The sequence below is a fragment of the Cyprinus carpio genome, chromosome B15, assembly GCF_018340385.1.
Source record: "Cyprinus carpio isolate SPL01 chromosome B15, ASM1834038v1, whole genome shotgun sequence".
Classification (NCBI taxonomy): Eukaryota; Metazoa; Chordata; class Actinopteri; order Cypriniformes; family Cyprinidae; genus Cyprinus; species Cyprinus carpio.
In genome coordinates, this window is record NC_056611.1 from 23,574,710 (window position 1) to 23,595,114 (window position 20,405).

At 38.5% G+C, this 20,405-nt stretch overlaps 1 long non-coding RNA gene across 1 annotated transcript in view; it reads right to left on the minus strand.

Annotated features, from left to right (window-relative positions):
• Positions 1-20,171, minus strand: part of LOC122139842 — a 42,396-nt gene extending 22,225 nt beyond the window's left edge. The window contains exon 1 of the long non-coding RNA XR_006156606.1: positions 20,059-20,171. This is a non-coding gene — a long non-coding RNA (uncharacterized LOC122139842). The remainder of the gene's footprint in view (positions 1-20,058) is intronic.
• Positions 20,172-20,405: the final 234 nt, after the last annotated feature.

Here is a 20,405-nt window from a genome sequence, read left to right on the forward strand (position 1 = left end):
ATTTTAGATCTCTCATTTCTTGAGTATATGATTTTATGACATACTAAGCACCAAGTCAAACTTAACCACTGTCTACACGCTTATGTTTGTTTACATTGCAGCGCAGTGTGGGTGTCACATACAAAATATTTAAACGCAAATAAGACCCCCAGCTGCTCAGATCCTAGTTCAAAACATACCAAGAAAGAGAGTTGAGACTTTCCTCTTTATCTTCAACTCAAATGGTGGCAAACTGTTATATTAGCTTTTATTGGATGACTTCTGAAAGTTATTTACTCTATTTTGGTAACTAGCAAAATTGGTATAGCTTGTAATATATTATATTATTTTATTGTAATTAGCATTGTTTGCATATTTAACAATCCACAGTTTGCTAACATTGCAGATGAGTTTGTGTTTATAAGAATTGTAAACTTTTAGTGAGCTTCTTCTTTGTCTGTCTGCAACATAAAGTAAACGGTTGGGTAGACAGTTTGAGCAGTTGTTGCTCTGAATGTGAAATAACAAGAGTGTGACCAGCCCTTCTGTCTGGTTAAGCCTGAATGCTGATTTGATTGTTAAGACAATCAAATTTAAACATACTAATGACTGCAGGACGAAGGGTGTGGTACAAGCATTACCTACAGAGATCAGTGAAAGCGAGGAGAGGATATAACACCCCTCCCTCAAAGACCCACACACACAATCGCGCTCTCGGGGGATGATAATAGGAAGCCACAGTGGGGCTGTGATTGCATCAGCGCTTTGATCTGACCGCTAATTGCTGGTGACAGACAGGGTAGCGACAACGCCACTTCCCTGCTTGATGCAGGGGCCTCTTATTCTCAGAGAAAGAAAGAGAGAGGCTGGGACGGGCTTTAGGAAGCTCGATTTAATCAGGGCCCTCATAGGAGTCCAGATAAATCCACATTAGCTTGGTGCGGGATTAACTAGAGAAAAGAAATCAGCTGTAAACCCCTTAAGGGTGATAGTACCAGGACTTCTATATTAGTGTGAAAGACACACACACTTCAACATCAGCATCACTGATAATGTCTTTTCTAACAACAAAGCCAACATCATATGCAGAAGAATAATACACACTCGACTGGTCATTACTGCAAATAGTCTTGCATCACCCTGAAGGGGTTTATTTTGTGATAATGACTGGCTGACTGCACATTTTCCTGCTTTGTACACAGCTACTTGCTGTATAAATAATTAATATGACATGAACTACTAATTTGAGTTGAAATTCAGAGACCACAGAGTGCTGTAAGACACATAAAACTAGCACAACCATGTAAGGAATCAGCTGACTGGTGCAACGGTCAATCATATAGTTTACATTATACAGTTTTAAAAAAGGCAAAAAAGCCAACAGATGAGCAAAATGCAAATTTAATCAAATAATAATATTTGCAGGGAGGCCATAAGTGCCATTTATAGGGGACACATCCTGGCCTGGATTTTTATATTGCCTAAAACATCCAAAGTAGTTTGACCAATAACATGCAGGTATTGTACAGAATCTACCAATCATGGCGCGTTGTGCGTGAGAAGGTGAGAACGATCAAAGCTATGCAAATACACGTACGTGTTTGTTAATTCGTTCGATTTGAAGCTGTGTAACGGAGGCCAGCGAGTAGGTGCTGTGCAGGTAAACCTCACTCCCCTGATCTCAAGAGACTCACTAGTGGCTGCAGTCTTTATCCTCCTTGCTAGTGCTTCCGCCTCCCATGCCGGAGACCCGGTTCGAGACCGACTCAGAACAAGAACGAGGTGTGGCAGTGAAAACCTGTGAGAGAGGGGTTACATTGGTGCCATGACCCGGATGGGAGTGAGGTTTAGGGGGCTGAGTGTAACGGAGGCCAGCGAGTAGGTGCTGTGCAAGTAAACCTCACTCCCCTGATCTCAAGAGACGCGCTAGTGGCTGCAGTCTTTAGCCTCCTTATTAGTGCATCCGCCTCCCATGCCAGAGACCCACTCTGAACTAGAATGAGGTGTGGCGGTGAGGACCCGGGAGAGAGGGGTTACAGCTGTGCACCAAACATTGTATAACACCAAATTACCGCGAGAGCGATTAGAAATTATAAGGAGCCGTCTGCTCTGCTCTCTATAGCTCTCGTGAAATAATGTCATACAACGATCGATCTGCACAATGCAAACAGCCAAAACCTGGATATTACAGGCAATATAGAAATCCTGGCAAGGCTGCGTCCCATAAAAATGGCCCATATGGTCACCCTAGATATTTGATACTGATGGCTTAATAACAGTTGCTTTTGATTGTAAAGTTAAGCCTACTTACAACATACAAAATAAGATTATCATTTGGCCTTACACTTAGCATTGTACACATGATATTAATACACATTTACAATTGCATTGAATTTAGGAATTGTGTGATGCCTTACTGAAAAAGATAAGGCCAAATCTCCAACTATCTTTTATAAACTGGGTATTTTTTAAACCCACACAAACTTTTTAGTCCTTTCTCCCTTTCTATAGTATATTTTTGCCTTATTAAAAACATTTTTCCAAGTTTTTCTCTCGAAAACAGTAACTTCATCTATACAAAAATTACTTGACCGCGAAAAGTCGTGATGGACCAATCAGAATGAAGTACCACAGAGAGCTCATTTAAACACACAGTTCTAGAACTGACCACATATAGTCATGAAAACAGCACTTCACCCCACTGACGCATCACAGTAGTTTTTGCATTGTGATGCAACAATGCTTTGTTCTTCCATGCTGGATTCATAATAATTAGCGCACACTTGTATATCTCCATGTTGACAGAAGAAAAGCCACCAAACTGCACAAGCACAAGACCACAGGAAGCTATTGCCATGATATATTCACTCCAAGCAGACAACGATTGAAATCATCAGACGCCACACTCAGTTAAAGTATGCAAACGAGTATTTAAGGAAGCCTCAGAATCTGTCCATCTCCATTATATTTCCTGTTACTCCACCCTCTTTTCCTCATCTTGCCCTGTGGGTCTCTTGCATCTCGCTGCCAATCTGCAAGCTGTTATGGCCAGCCCAGTCAAGCTGGGTGTTTTCTCGAAGTCACAACAGGTTTGAGTCGTTCTGTGCATATCGAGTTAACAGCTCTCTGCTTCTGCTGAGGCATGTCATCTCCCAGGCAAGCAAATCAATCATCTTTTTTCTTTTTGAGTGATCAGGGCAAACCTCCAATGTCATCCCTCCATCTTCCCCCCAAAGTACACGGTTATATTCTCTCTTTCACTTCCTACACTCTCATATATTTCTCATTCTGTCTCCCCAACCCCCCACCTACCTCGCTCTTATTCTCTCTATTTTTCCATTTTTGTCACTCTCCCAATTTTTCTTGCTTTGCTTCCCTCCGGGTCCTCTGGTCAAACCGTACAGGGAGCTTACTAATGAATCAAATGAGCTGTCGACACAGGAAAACCTCTGGACCAAACTGCTGGTATGCAATAATTAGTGTTTTTGGGGCCGGGAATGTGAGCACTTGGGAAACATACACACCCGCAAACATACTTCCACACACACATTACAGCAGCAAAGGTCATTTGTTATAACTGCGCCTGAAACAATAGTTAAGAGTTTTTGGAGCACAGGTCATTACAAAGTGGCTGATTTCTCAAAGTCATTATGAAAGGCTATGAGCGCTTGTGATTTAACATGAAGAAATACAATCTTCTGCAATGATAAGAAACAATAAAGCAAAATTTAGGTTTTTCTGCCTCTCCTGACAGGGAGAGCTTGCTGAAATGGATCTCTCCTGTTTTAAAAGGCAGTTACATATTATATAATCACATATTGGCTGGCGTAGCGAAAGTCATTCAGCCGTTTTTTATATGCATTCGTGTCTTTCATGATACATTTCATATCCCAGAACCCCTTCCCTTTCCCTTAGCACCACGGCTGCTGATATAAATCACATTTCTAATGCAAGTGGTCAATGTTCAGTTATTTCCGTCAGCATATTCTCAGTTGAGCATTTATCAACTTTTACCATCTGTCTCACCTCTCTGTGCAAGTCCATTTTCAAACAGCTTAATTTGTGTGGATTTGTTTGTAAAATAACAATTTGTATAGAAATGGAAATTGTCACTATTTTACTCAAACCCATTTAATAACTTTTTTCTTAGGTTAAAGATAAAAGGAGATATTAACCAAAATGTCCTTGCTTCTGTTTTCCACAGGAAGAAACTGGATGGTAATTTATAACAAGCTCCAAAAAGGCAGCATAAAAGTACACATATTTGGGTACCACTTTACAAAAAAATTGAATAGGCCCATTCGTTAATGTAGTTAATGCATTAACATCAACTTACAATGAGCAACACATTTGCTGTTTATATATACATTTACATAACATATATATATATATATATATGTATGTGTGTGTGTGTGTGTGTGTATTGCACTTTATACAATGAATTAGTTTGATGAAGTATGTTTGTTCAATACAGCACAATTAAGATTGTTATATTTACAATGAATATCTGAATAATGCATGCTTGAATAATTCAGAAGAATGCATTTTATTTTTACAGTTTGGCAGTTTTATTTATACTGTTGTTACTGCTGATGCTGTTGTTAATTGAATAACTTGTTTAGCAACACCTGAGAATTTCTACTCACACGATTTGTTTGTGTGCAAAAATGTTACAGAGGTTGTTACAAATGAAAAAATGGTGCACAAAAACTTGCAGAATCATTGTCCATCCAACCCTTGCACAATCCACTTTATTTTTAATGCATGTCAAGTTTGGCCAATTGTATCTTGGCATTCGAAATCCAGTTGTTGTCTTTTTTTTGTTTTTTGTTTTTTTTTTGCCTGTGAAAAAAACAACCTGTCATGCTGCTTGATATTGCATACTGGTGCTTCTTCTTGTATTATTTTACTATTGTAATCCTGAACACACTGTTTTGTAGTGCAGATAGTTTTATCATTTACTGCACTTTGTTATTCTTCTAGTTACTGACCTACAGTGGCTAATGAATCAGAAGTCTTGGGACATTTACAGAAAATGGTGGACACTCCAAGTCGTCTCAAAGCGTAAGACAGTTTTGTGTGAAGAACAGCATGATCATGTCAAACTTAATGAGAATAGAGTCTGCATTTTGTATTTGAAGGAGTAAATGAGATTTGAGAGATCCTCCTGAGAGGAAGATTAGTAGTGAATAGCTTAAATTTCAGTCTGTTCTTCACACAAAGTTTTTGTAATTTCATGTAACTGCTTTAAGTACTTTATGTAATCCTTTTTGGAGTTTGCCAGAATGAATCACCGACCACTTTCACTTTTTGGAAGAGAGCAGCACTGACATTCTGTGAACTATTCCTTTAAATACAACACACTTTATATGGAACACTTTGAGCCTCTGGAAGCCTGCGCTTCACTATCTGTGCTGCTTTGGCTATTGGCCCGACAGAGCACACAGCCTACAGAACTGATCACTCACAGGAGACGAGCCAGGGCCTTAGCCAAACGCAACAATCAGAGTACCAATATTTACACTGAAGGCTGAATTCTCGATGCATGTTCCAGAGCTGGTTTAAAGAGAGGAAAAATGAGCATGTCTTTGGCAGCCATTGCGGTGAGCTCTATCTTTCTTGAGGTCGGTTGCAGCGACGGTGTGTAACGTACCTCAGCGGTGCAGAGTGTAATTAAGAGTGCAGCATAAGTGGAGCGCGTCCCTGTGGAAAATGAGGCCACGGCTGCAGCCACTGGAGGTGATGACGGCTGCATGACTACAGGGCGAGAGAGAGAAAGAGAGAGCGCTCTGTTCCAATCAGAATCTCAAAAACAAACATGCTAGCGAACCTGGAGGCCTATATTTAAAAGGCTGACAGAAGAGAGCAGGGAGAAAGGGTGAGAGAGCAAATGATGAGATCTGCCTGCGAAGAAAAAAAAATCTGATCAGGATATCCTTAAAGGAAACACGCTGAGCGAAGAGACAGACGCCAAGAAAGAAATGCTCTGCTATTATTAGCTTCTTGATAACGAAGCAAGAAATAGCATCCAACAGCTATTGCACAGAATGATCTGAGGGGATGTACGGGAAAGTTCAGTGCATTTCATGCACCCCCACCCCATGAAGGGTGGAAGCATTTTCAAAAGTTTTGCAAAATGCTCCACGCTATATTGTCAAATTCTCGAGATCAGAGTCAGCATTCTGGTTTTAAAGGGACATTCCACCCAAAATGAAAATTCTCTGAAAATGTGTGTTTACTTACCCTTATGTCGCCCCAGATGTGTATTACTTACTATTATTATCAGATGAACAAAAACAATGAAAGATAATCCATCTCTGTGAGGTTCTGTAATGTAATTGTACGGGACAACCAAAATTGATGCTTCAAAAACGACAAAGTAAACATGACGGTAAACCATACAACCCCAAATGATAATTCAATGCCTTCAATGAAATGATAGGTATAAGAAAAATAATTGTTCACACCAATTAATATATATGAGGGGTTTGACAGCCTATTAGCTAATCTTCAATATATTTACCATTAAACATTCATTTTGGATCAAACTTTTTTTGCAGAAAAAAAATTGAGTTATATAAGAGAATAATTTTTTTTCTGACAGTTAGGATTCAGTTTACGGTACTTCTGAGTCATTTCTATGGTATCTGATAAACAGTGGTTAACTGTTGCACAACTTTGACAGAAAGTCATTGACATCAGGGCTGTAATGTGATTGGTTATCAAGGCACATGTGATCTACATTGCAATGTTACAAATGCAGACCTTGGCATCTCCCAATATTAAGACCATCTCTGGTGACAGTCCTCTGTGGTTCCATATCACTTCTCACATGAGCTTTAAAGTGCACTTACATATGGAACTTGGCTGGAAGTGATGGTTTATGGTTTAAAAACTTTAAAATATTAGAATTTTCTTACATCACTTGTTCTATGTATGCGAGGTGCATAACACAAAGGTGACAGACAATAGAGCTCATCTGGATCAACCCTGGAGGTCCTGTACACATTATACAGATTCACAAAAATCTATTATTTTTCTTACAATTTGAAGAATGAAAGCCCTACAGATCTGGGATGGCATGAGGGTGAGTAAATGATCAGAGAATTTTTGGGTGGATCATTCCTTTAAAAGACAATCAAACCTTCTGGATGAGGAACAATGCAACGCATATCTCTATTCCCTTCGAACCTCCTTCACTCTTCCTCCCTAAAGTGGTTTAAATCTGCTGGGCTGCAAGGGGTCAAGCAACAGAGATGGAAGTCTTCCTGGTGAAGCACACCAACCTTTTAAATGAAAACAAGCTCTGTGTTGTCCTGAAACAGAATTTTCTAGTATCCTCTGGCAGTGCAAAGTCACAGATGCTCATCCTTTGCCTTGAAAACAAAGTAAAGCTTAACTTTCTTCAACCCTTGCAGAAACCACTCGTTCCAGATGTGTGGATGGGCCGTTCTTTTATGCCATTAGTGCATTAACCCCTGACCATTTTGAAAGACCCGACCGGTTTCCTGCCCCCTCAAGGAAACAAAAACAGCTTAAAATGCGCCATGTGGTGTTTTCCAAATAGGAAACTCATCGCAGAGATCTTCAAAGGAGTTTGCTGGAGGACTTCTGGATTACAGCAAGGTCTGACGCCAGACTTTTTAGCAACATGTGGATGCCAATTACGAAAAAACGTACCTTGACCTTTCACAACAGGTGATGAAACAAAAACTTTTTTTCTGGATCTACCTCTCAGTCACACAGAAGGAAGCATCGCTGCCAAACACCCCCACATTTGGCAGCTGAACTGTAGCCATCCATGGAGATAGTATGTGTTTGCGAACGTGTGTGTATCCACCAAGTGCCAATACTCGGAGATCTGGCACATCACCTGTTGCCGTGTGTGCGCTCGTGCTGCCGAGGGGAACCATCGCTTGGCCAGTGTTTATGTTTGTATCATTTTCCTGTCCCTGAAACAGACGGCCGTCGCCTTCTCCAGAGGAAACGCAAGCTAAAACAAAGCCAAACGGAGACTAAAATGCTTACTGACAAAACATCATACAGAAATCTGAAAATAAAGGTTCGGTTCACCTGGTCTTTGTTTTGTTGAGGTTCTAAAATGAAAATAAACTTCAAGATCAGTAAGCCAAAATGTACTCTCAGTTCTCAGTTAGGCAGAGATAAAAATGGTATTAAAATAGGGCCCAATGATTTGAACAATGCAGAAAACTCATGTCAGAATCACTTCATAAAAATGCAATTTGGAATGGAATTAAATCGCAATATGGACTAGTGTCTGTGAATATTAAAGCACAAAAAGGCTGCTATTTTAATGTGAATTCTGCATGTTCTGTGTTTTTACATTTTAAAAAAAATAATTAAATTGCTAATGTTCTGTGCCTTTATTTGATTACCATCGTTTTTTATTATTATTTTGCATTTAGCCATTTCTGAAAAGAAATAAATTTGTGGGAAATTCATAGTGCCCAAAAAATAAATGACATAAAATAACAAAATCCCACTCTTTTGGCCAACATCTTTAAACCTAGGATTACTGAAATGTGTATTAGAACTTGGCCCCATTTACTACTTCCAGAGATAAACTGAGAATGTTTACATGTGGTCTATATATATGGTCTTAGTGTTAATCAGGGTTTGCATAGAATAAACTGCATAAGCTGCTCCATATGTCGAGATGGCAGTGAGTGTCATCTACTAAGATTGCTGAAAAGCTCTGCGACTTTTTCCTCCTTCCTCTGAGCACTTAAATCTCCCATATCACAAAAAGTGCGAGTCAGTATTTTCTCTTGGTGTCTTTGTGTTTGTGGTCTGCAGTCAGGCTTTGGCTGTAGGCTCCTAATGCCTTACGTAAACCCCCTGTCATATCCACCTTTTGCACTGAGACGGCTTGACAAATAAGTGATGACCGCTCACATTTTTAATTTAGGAGACTGATGAAAAATTCACAGTGGCAACATGAGGCCTTGATTTAAAAACAATCCACCCTGCCCCCAGCTTCCACCATCACGTCTCCTTTTCTCTGTATCTAACCAATGTCGTGTCAACCTGAATCCCTTCACACATCTAGAATGACTCAGACCACAGACAAAGCCGACTGGCTACTTGTCCAGGTAAACTCCCCTTTCCCTCACACCATGTCCTCGGTGTGAATGGTGATGAGTCTGATCTAGCTGGTGTTAACAGCAGAAGGCAGATGTTGTAATGGTTTGCTTCTCTGAATCTCATTTTGATGGGGTCACACTACACTGTGTGTTACAGACACTTTCATTAGCATGCATGTGAACGTGGGAGAGCTAGAACAAATGGCATATGCATAGATGTTTCATCAAAAGTAATCACGTTTGGTGAACTTTCATTTACAATTTCTTAGAGTAAAAACAATGTTGACATGCTTTGTTGTTCAAATGTCACAGACGGACCTCGCTCATCAATAAAATTAATACAGACTTTAAAGCTACATGGTTGGTAGTGTAGCAGGACCATGAATAGATACAATTTTAGCATTTTAAATGTATGAAAATGTAAAAAAGAATAAATAATTATAGATTTTATTTTAAATCTATATTGCTACGTGTCATATTTCTTATCAGAGCGGATCCACAAATAAAATACTTGCACAAATTATATATATATATATATATATATATATATATATATATATATATAAGTCTAATTTGCAAAAAGTCATGTAATTAAAAAAATGTTAACTAAATAACTAAAAGCAACCTCAAGTTTCTATATTTTGGAACACAAATGAAATTTAGAATGTGCGCAAGTACAAAATAATCTGTGTTTATCAAACATTTGCATGCAGTTCGTATGCACACCAGTACATAATAATTGTTGAAAAAGTCCTTGTTCTTAAGCACCATGCTCGTTAACATTAATTTGCATTCAGAAACGCCTCCAACCAACCATATATGGTTTGTGTGTTTGTTTGTGTTTAACGCCATCCCAGCTTCTGTTGCTATTTTCATGGTGAGAAATATTATGGCTGAATTATATCATGTTTTTACAATTTATTTGTTCTAAAAACTCCAAAACTGTATTCAGCTTAAATCTCGTAACTGATTTGAAAAAGTTTTCTCACAAAATTAAAACTACAATCTAATAAAACAAGCTTCGGCAGAGAGAACATGTTGGAGGATCTTCCCCTAGTATTAAAAACTTCTACAGCGAGTATAAACAATCTGGTCCAATATGTGAGAAAATTGATAGAAATTTCTTTTTACAACACTTGGACTAATTTCATGGAGTTTGTTTATTGTATATATAGATCCCACTCTGTTTGCCATTTATTATTAACATAGGAACAAATTATTGGTTTTAAATCCATAGGGGGTACTGCACAAATTTCGAGATAATGCTTCTTTTGCAGCAGAGTCGGCTTCCTCATTTCTTTCGATTCCACAGTGCCCAGGTACCCAACAAAACCAAATATTAAAATTATGACCCTCTAGTTCCAGCAGTTTTTAAAAAAAAATCATTTAAAGTGCTAGATGATCATTTTTACGGGATAACCATTATGGTGACAACACCTCCCTTTATAAATCCTGTGAATGTATACGTCTACCGAAATCACAGCAAAGAAAGCGGTACCAACTGAGAAGCCATTCTGTGCTCTCACTAAACAGATCAGCACAGTCTTTGAAAATTTGTTCTCTGCGCAGTGCATGGTTTGCCAAATCTTCCAGCAAAGCGAGATCAGCCTTGACACTTTAGCCACATTTCAAATGACTTCCCAGCTGTCTTGTATAGCTTTTCATACACAGGAAATTTGCGGCGGCATTTTCTTTTTGTAGTATCCCCATTCTACCACTAGATTCTCTGCGTAAGCATGCTAAGTGTTCTGCTTATGTTTACACATTCGAACGTATAAGTACAAGTTGATCCCACACTTTCTCTGAAAATGTTCTTATGCACTCATTACACACACATCTGTGCTAACACACTGTTGATAAATGAGGCCCCAGGTTCATGACATCATATCATTGTCACTCATTTTCATTGCGGGGTGTAAAGCAATGAATACTCAAATTCTAGTGTGACTATCCATGTCACTTTTTGGAGCATTTCACATTTAATTACTGAAAGGGCGGCAAACTATTGAGAGAAAGAAAGCCACATAAGCTAGACTCAAACCCACATCGTTCACACAGTCACCACAGCTTGATATATGCTGACCACTAGATCTCAGTTCCTTTTTCTTTGTCTAACCAGAACTTCCACCCTACAAGCCAGAGATGTAAGCCATAGTTTAAAGCTGGATGTTGGCTTTTAATGATATGTTTCCGTGACTGAGGCAAACAGAAGCAGTCTTTGGTAGCTTCCCAGCTGTTTCAAAGGTGGAGCAGCTTCTAGCCTTCACGCATCATGCTCCAGCCAGCTGTTCTTCATCAATTTTTCTCCTTATCACAGCTGCAAATGTGAATAATCCATGATCTCTCCTGTTCGAATGGGTGGGCTTGAGCTTTCACTCGCTCTCCCTTCTCTTCTCCTCACTTATCCTCAGGACAGATTTTCATCAGGCCTGCTCAATGTTTAACATGACAGGGTTCCATGGACATCACATGCAGGGGCTGCAGCGAGGCGACTGGTTTAGCTTGATGGGGTCAGATTCTGAGTCACGGCCCCTCGAGCACTCTTACAGCACCTATCAAATGCACGACCGGGATCGTGGCAGATGAAAATGTTTACCTTGCTGCACGCGTCTACCCACACTCTCTCTCTCTTTCTCCTGTGTCTTTCTTCTTCAAGATGTTTTGATGTCGGTTGAGGTCCGTATGGTTAGGGAGTCATGGAAGATTTCAAAGATAGGTTTATTTTACCATGTAAACCTTCCATTCCTGTGACAATCTGTAGGTAGACTGTGGTTCTTGTGGTAAAGCAGAGACAAATGTAAGGTAGACTGAAAGAGCAAGAGAGAAAAACAGAAAGGGAGACCCTAATAATGGCCAGGCCGTGGCTAGACGCAAGATTTAAAGTGACAGTGGACAAGTCATCCATTATTTATAGCTCCGGAGCCAGAGTATTTATTTTTTCAGCGGGCGTGAACAGTGAGGGATCGTGGCACAAAACAAGCAGCCAGTCATTGCCCATTCCCATGACTGTCAACTGCCCTGCCGCCACTGCTAACGTTAGCAACAACGGCTCTCGGGAAACCAAGTCACTGCAGTGCCTGTATCTCAATCAGAGAGCCAGGGGCAAAAGCCCCGAAACCCTGAGAAAACAACACGCACAGTGGCTGCTTACAAACACCTGTGGTTGGCAAGACTACAAGAACTAAAATGTAGCACTGCCAAATGAATTACTGACAGAATACTTTTTATGTATGGGATATTTTTGTAGTATATTTAAAAAAGACTATTATTTCAATATCCTCCTACATTTAAATCTTCTTTTGATTCTAAACTTATGTATATGGGTTAATGCAAACAAGTTCATAAACTGTAAATTAGCTTTATTTTGTTCATGAAGATTGTAGGTTAATATCGTGTCTACACCGGACACAACCGGCATGGTGCAACAAAATACCATAGAACTCATTATAATTAGTGATGCTGTCTACACTGGATGCGGCGCAACACGACAAATCCCCAACAGTAAACTGCTGCCTCGTTCTATTTATGACGTACTGACAAAAAGTTAAAATGATTTGACACAGTCCCTTTTTTGCATTTAGTATAGACAGACATTAATCTGTTGTGACGTGGTACAGTGCGACACGGCAATTGTTGCGTTCGGTGTAGACACGAATATATAAGGAGAAGTGTATATCTTAATTCCTGCAACTGGTCATGCTTTCTAGTCAAGTTACTAGGTTAAATTTAAATTGTTCTACACTGTGACAAATGTAAATTAAAATGGTACATAATTATGAAAGAATTATCAAAATGCCTTTTAAATTTGTTTAATGTGGAATATACCATTTCAACTTGCCACATGCAGCTGTAGAAATACTAACATTTTAAATAAAATAATGTTATTTAAAAAAAAGACAATTAAAGCAATTCTTAATTGGTTTACATTTAAAATACAGGATACAAAGCAATTCCCCCATTTCACTATTGATGAAGTCCATCACTGAGCTTACAACTGAAGTGCAGCTTGAATAATTCCTTGAATACTTGGGGAAAGTTACTTTTAAAGGTAATGCATTACAGTATTGCATTACTCGTAACTAATTGTGTTACTTGCATAAATGTTTAACACTACTTTTTGTCATTGGGGCTGGGCTTCTTCTTTATTATTATTTATTATTTTTAATAATAATAAAAAAATTTAAAGTTGCATTTTTGCCAGCTGTAAAGGCCCTTTAGCACTAAAAGTGAAATTAATAAACCTCCAGCTTAAGGAAGTGCCTCACTCCCAATTTCTGATTCCGATTCTGATTCTGATTTCTCTCAACATGGGGACAGGAGAGGTGTCGGAGAATAAATGGCAAAACAAAGTAGCTTGCGTATTTTTTGAAAAAGTACCTCAGATATTTAATTGCAAATTTAAAAGTAATGCATTACTTTACTAGTTATTAAAAAAATAATCTGCTTATGTAACTTGTATGTTACTTGTACTGCGTTACCCCAAGACAGAGAAATGAATCATAAATACAAGCTTGAAAATACATATTTCCTGTTCATGCTACAACTTTAGCTGTATTCCTACGAGAAAAACATTTAGCACTTGAGTTGCCACATTAACTGCAGACCTCTCTGAAGGTTTATGTACACCATTTCTGGTCCATGTTTGGTTGAGTAATTAAGAAGCCATGAGCCAGGTTGGGAATTCCCAGATGTGGATGCTACTGTTGTGCCCTCCAGCATTCTCAATTACTACAGCAAACACCCTGCTGTGAAACCAAATGCCTGATGCAAGTCACTCTCAACAGGATTGGCTTTTGAATGAACAGGTGTTATGGCGACTCATGGAAATACTCGGTAATAACAGCACCCACAGCAGTCTTGTTCCAAAACCAATTGGATATAGAACTAATTGTAAATTAGTATTTGTGTGGTTTTAGTGAAATGGTATAATACTGTGCTTGTAATTACCGGCACTGACATTAAAAAAACCTTAGTGTGCACAAATTCTCAACACCAGTTAAAATATGAGGGTGAAATTGTACATTATTTGTGTTCCTACACGTAATCTCAGAAGAATCACTTGAAAGAGCATTCAAAGGGGTCATATGACAACATTATTAAACATTATTGAACATTAAAAAAGAACTGCCTTTCTGAAACACGTCGATTTTTACAAAGATCATCGTTCTGAAAAGTGTAGTGTGCTCAGATTGGTCAGCTATCCAGTGCATTGTGATTGGCTGAATACCTCAAGCATGTGACGGAAATGTAAAGCCCCTTAACATACTGTGATGCCGTGTCCCAGTCAGACGAGACAAAACCAATAAAACCCATTACAAACAAGTCATTTGTAGCATACAGTGGTAACATAAGTACAGATTATAATGACTTATACTGTCTTTTTACGTGTTGCATTGCGTATTGAGCCGCGTAAACAAAACCATGTCTGCATTTGTGATCGGAGAAACAACAAACGCTACTCTACACTGCTCAAAACTCGCGCTTCAATCATCAGTGGCAAATCCTTTAAATATGAAAACGTACTTACAGGCTGTGAGTCAACATTATTTGTCAGAACACTGGCACTGTAGGCTACTCTCCCAGGAAACAGTCCTCCGTAAAATGCATTGCACATACACAAATATTTTGTTTGAACTGTTCTGGAACAGTGTTAAAAATACAACTTAACCACTGATTTCTAGTTGTGTCCTCTTTTGGAAGGCCAAACAAGTAGTTTCGCTTTCACAACGAAACACAGCGTCTCCACAACATGGGAACGGCAGCAACAATACTACAGCGAGAATTTTATGCCTCCTTTCTTTGCATGAACATTTGGCCGGTGTTATGCAAATCTTCCCACACAATGACGTAGACAGTTTCTTAACTTTTATAAAGAATATCTCTTTGGGTTTGAGACTTTAGTCTTTGCAACTTTAGGGATCTTATCTATTCACAAACAGCTTGTAACACTCCAAAGAGAAATGAAAACTTGAAATCGCATCATATGACCCCTTTAACAACAAACGTTCATTGGCCTACAGCCTGTATTCCTTTTGTAGGAAGCTGTGAAGTCTTTTAATCACAAGCTATGAACACTTGAATTATAAGTAAACACATTAAACAATTAAATGCATAATTAATCAAAATAAATAGCAGAGCAAGGCAGTATTTAAGAGATTAAAAAAGTAAAAAAATAAAATGACCACATGAAAAGGAAATGCGATGGAGAGTCAACACCGAGAATCAGAGGATAGAAGATGACTAGTTTTTACATGTTCCATTTCCCATAATTCATTTGATTAAAGTCAACAGTGACTCGCAGAGTAGATGTTTTGGAAACCATTATAGCCTGCAATTTGCAACTAAAACTGTGATCATCATTCATGGTTAATACATCACTTTTAGGAATTTGGCAGCAATTTTTGTGACTCTTCAGTGATACAGCCGAGATGTGGGACTGCTGTCGAGATCGGTCAGTGCATGTCAGGGTGGCTGATCTAAATCTGTCTGCCCATCTGGGAAAGCTCGCCCAGGGATTAGGTCAGAGCTGAGCAGAGATCCAGCAATAGTGCCAGTCCTGGACCAACAGCTGGTATGGGTCATCTTTCTCTCTTTCGTCTCTCTCAGACAATCTCTTACTCCGTTTACATGGTTTATAAACAAACAGATACCAGAGCTGATAAACTGTTTGGTAATACAGTAAGTCAATAAATTTCCCTAGGAAAAAAAAAAAATCTCTAAAGAATAAGGACATAAGGGTGATGAACTTTTATTATAGTCCCAGCTCTGAGGGTTAATCCCAAGCAAGTCTTAATGGATGAGATGAGAGTCTTAGTTTTAAAACTATAAAGCACTGTCGGATTCTCAAGTAGACATGATGATAAAGATCGCTTTTAGAGATATATGCAGTATAGACCTGCTGCACCTCCAGAAGATATAGCCTAAAACACTTATCATAACTAAACCAATGTCTGAACAAATTATTAGACTTGTCAGAGCTACAGACATGAATAATAATCAAATCGTGTGGCTTACTGAAGAGAGGTGTGCCATGACTGTCATAAGTGAGCAAATTTCACATTAAATTGAGTGACACAATCTCTTAGACTGACAGGAAAAGAGCGACTCAAACCACTCAATCTGATCAGATTTCTGAATTGGACTAAGAAGTAACCACTTAGAACAGAAACCAATGAGGATACCCAAGCAGCCGCTAGAAATACTGTAGCAACAACATAACAATGCTTTGTTAACCATTCAAAAGTTTTGTAGTTTTGTTTCTTAAAAATAAAAGTTTTAAGGGGGTTTTCACCATGATGCCACGGAAGAGCCTTTTTGGTTTTCCCAAACCACAGTTTCCACAAGCAGTTCTTAAAAGAACCATGGAAATTGAACCTGTTTCCACTACAAAGATCGTTTTGTGCAATGAAAAGATTCCATTGATGTTAAAGGTTCCCTCTCGAGAAGAGTCTCTCGACATGGCACATTGTATGTGACGTTCTTCATGAAACCATAGAGGCCAATAAAGCACCTTCATTTTTTAAGAATGTGGTTTAACTAAAAAAAATTTAATATATGCAAAGTATATGTTAACACAACAACAACAAAAAAACTATGCATCAGTGTTCATTCTTTCAGTCAAAAACACATGGAGTGCATTGGTGACATATTTTAGGACAATTTCTTTCTAGTCTGTCAGTAAACATCTGTGATAGTGGGTGGATAATTTTTATCTGCATCCTTTTGGCTTCCTTTCCTAACTCCTCCACCATCCACACCCACTTTGAAACACGGTGGCCATCATCCGAAACTTGGCCTTATCCCACCTTTACATAACCCAAGGCCTGATACTGTCACCCAGTCTGACCTCATTCAAAATCGACATGGATGAGAAAATACTCTTTTAGCCTAGTGATCTGTAACTACCTACCCATTCGATCTCTTTGCTAAGACTGGTGTTTTGCACTCTCTGCTTCCTCACTGTGCAGTTTTACTGTGGGCTGCTATAGAAAGTAGACACTTGCTAAGAATTTAAAGCTGAACATTTCCTAGGTGAATGCTTGTTTTCTTGCAGACATCCTCAAATCAACTTTAATCAATTGGAAACACACAGGCAGACACGGAGAATAAGAATGTGCTATTATTGATCAGATTGTTCAGTCTGGGCTTACTGATTAGCCCAGACTGAACAAATCGTGAAACAAAATAAAAAATAGAAGATTCTGAATCGACAATATGCAGGCATTTTTCCTAGGATTGAAACTATACAATTAAGCAGCAACCAAACACAAATAGAGTAATTTAAGTTAACGAATAACATTTTGCATTCAGAAACTGCAATCTTAATGACACAACCTCCAATGCAGGGTCATCCACAAATGATTCCATATCACACAGGCACTTGATATTCTCTGTAACTTTAAACGTGACTAAAGAAACCTGTCCCTGTCTAAGAATACCATATCACACAATAAAGGGCATGGCACATGGAACGAAGCAGCGTTTATCACACTCCTGTTTCCGTAACATAGCCTTTTTCAGCAGCCTGTGGCCCAGCAAAAGACTATACCCTTGACCCTTGAGCAACCATATACCTCGTGAACTTCCCCTGAGGTACTTTCATTTCAAAGAACTCTGCTTTCAATAATGGCCAGCCTGGTATTTTGATATTGAGATGAAGGACATGTTGTTGACTATTCTTTTCATGATTGTATCTGTAGTTATAGCAGGACAAAGACGGCTTAACAGAAAGGTCAAGTTTAAAGAAGTGCTAGTATGCATCTCAATTGAAATGCATGATATTCATGATAATTGGTGGAATGCATGAGATGCCTGGCATAGGTAAAGGCATAAAGAGTTATTGCTGTGTAGCAGTACTCAGAGTTATGGTTGACACAGATCAAGGCTGTACTCAATAACACAATTATAGTAAGAGCTGCTGTAATGTCCCCATATGTCTGATGTAAAGAGAGGGGAACTTTGACCGTAGCAGACTGCGCACCGCTCAGCAAACTCTAAACTGATGCATGATGTTTTTAATGAAGAAAATATGCTGGCCATGCACTACGTTTAAAAGGGGAGAAACTGGAGGAAGAGTTTTAAGTCAACATGAAATGAAATTTGCTTCTTGAATGTGACCTTTCTAAGTAAAACATGACATCCAGTGACCACTGGAAAACTTCACTACTTGAAATAAAATAGGCTAAAATGAATTAAAATAAACTAGTTGCCAAGGCAACTTTTTCAAGTTTTAAATTGAAGTACTAAAATAAATACAACTAAATCAACCAAAAATTGAAAATGAAAACGTTGTGAAAACTGTGCATAGTTTTAATAATAATAATAAAAAAAAAATCTAATAAAAGTGACAAGAACAAAATTAATTAACCTTAACTAAAAACCCATTTAAAATGTTATTTTAAAAACTATAACAGCATATCAGTGCTACTACAATAACACTAATGTATTATATAAAAGGTTGAAGGGAAGTGGTTGAGTAAAAAGAATGGTTATGTCACAAAATAAGGAAAGTTATTTCAGAGATGGAGCAAATTAATTACATTTTGATGAAAGAAAGAGTCAATTTTCATTTCATGCTGACAATAGAATTCTACACATCTTCACTTAATTTACACTGCAGAGTCATACTGGTTGATAAAATGAGACATTTGAAACTCAAGACTGATATTACTATATCCCCAAGACTATTAATAGCATATATCCTGTGACATTTGGATGAAATACACATAAAGCAGCTCTGATTTATACATTTAGAAGGAATGCTGACCTTTAAGTGATACAATATTTACTTAAGGGATGTAGAGGAGACCATTTTAAGACTGACGGAAAGACATTTTAACCTTTGTGTGACAGAACAATAACAGTTTGTCCACATCAGCAAGAAAATGTTCTCCGTAGAGGGAATGCCATTTTAGTTTGTCAGTCTTCAAGACAAATGCACAGAAAGCTGTGTTTGTTGTCTGTCAGAGCGAGATCAGAATCGTCTTTTTAGCGCCTCGTCAAATTAAACCACAATCTCACGACAATATACTTGTTTCAGCTCAACTTTGCATCAGCCTTGTAAATTAGGCAGGAGGTGAAAAGCTTCAATATTAATTTCAGCCTCGCATCCTCGTCGACACTGACGTTTCTTTTCTAATTGACCCCGGGTCAAATGGGCCTGAGATAATATTTTGTTAAAATATTCTCATTTCCTGGGGAGTCGCATTTCCATAACTTCACCTCATGCTTTATTTATGACTTTCTTTACAATTACCATGCAAACGACATCTTAACTGTCTCCTTCTCCCCCCAACACAGAACAGTTTAGTAAATATCAAACTGTATTCATTATTAATAAATCTAGTCTAAAACCTCTTATAAGTATATGATTTATTTAAGTATTCACGGGCCTAGGGTGGGTTATAGCACCCTCAGTGTGAGGTTACAAGATAAATAACTGTATATTCCAGTTAGAGGGCTACTAAGGAGATACATCAACCTCGACTGCTTTCAACCAATGAAAGAAGCTGCTAATTTACACGTCTGGCTCACACCCTCTCAAGACTTGGTAAACTTCACGCAGTAGTTGTTGGTGTTTACTTAACTCTCTCAGCAGGAGTGAGCCCCTGTTGTTTAGAGATCATATATTGCCCCTTTACTCAACCTCGTTTCTTTCAGCTCACAGGAATCCCATCATCTGCGCCTCCAGCAAGCTGTTTCTCTCATCAGCATGTGTTTGTGAGCGGCAGTCTCACATTTGATCCCCTCACCTACAATAAATCTTAACGGGGTGGAGACCAAAAACATCCCCATGGTTTTACAGCTCTCTCTTTGACTCGATTTCTAAAAGGTCCCAGCATGTTTGCCAAATTACAAGGTGGAATCTTAACAAATACTTTTAAAACTGTGTATCAACAAGTTGGCCTGCAATCTGTGCGCTGGTAATCATTTTCAATGCAGCGTGAAAGTAATAAATAAGACAAAAACTGCGTACTTTTTAACCAGTGAGAATCCAGTTGATTTCACTACTATCCCGATCAACTCGTCGGCTGTACTGATATCAGAGATGGCAACAAACATAACGCCACCTCAAACATCTGATGCAGGAATGAATCGTTTGAGTGTTGACAATGAATCGGTTCACACAAGAGATCTAAACGATTCGCTGTGTCCGAATCACTCATTCACTATTCAGAGTCAGCCAACAACATTTCAAAAGCATGAGTGTGAACATTTACATATAATCACATATATGAGCGTAATGTATTAAAATGGACAGTTATGAAAATAAACACATTAAATGAAGGAGTATTTATTTATGATATCCACTACCTTGAAAGG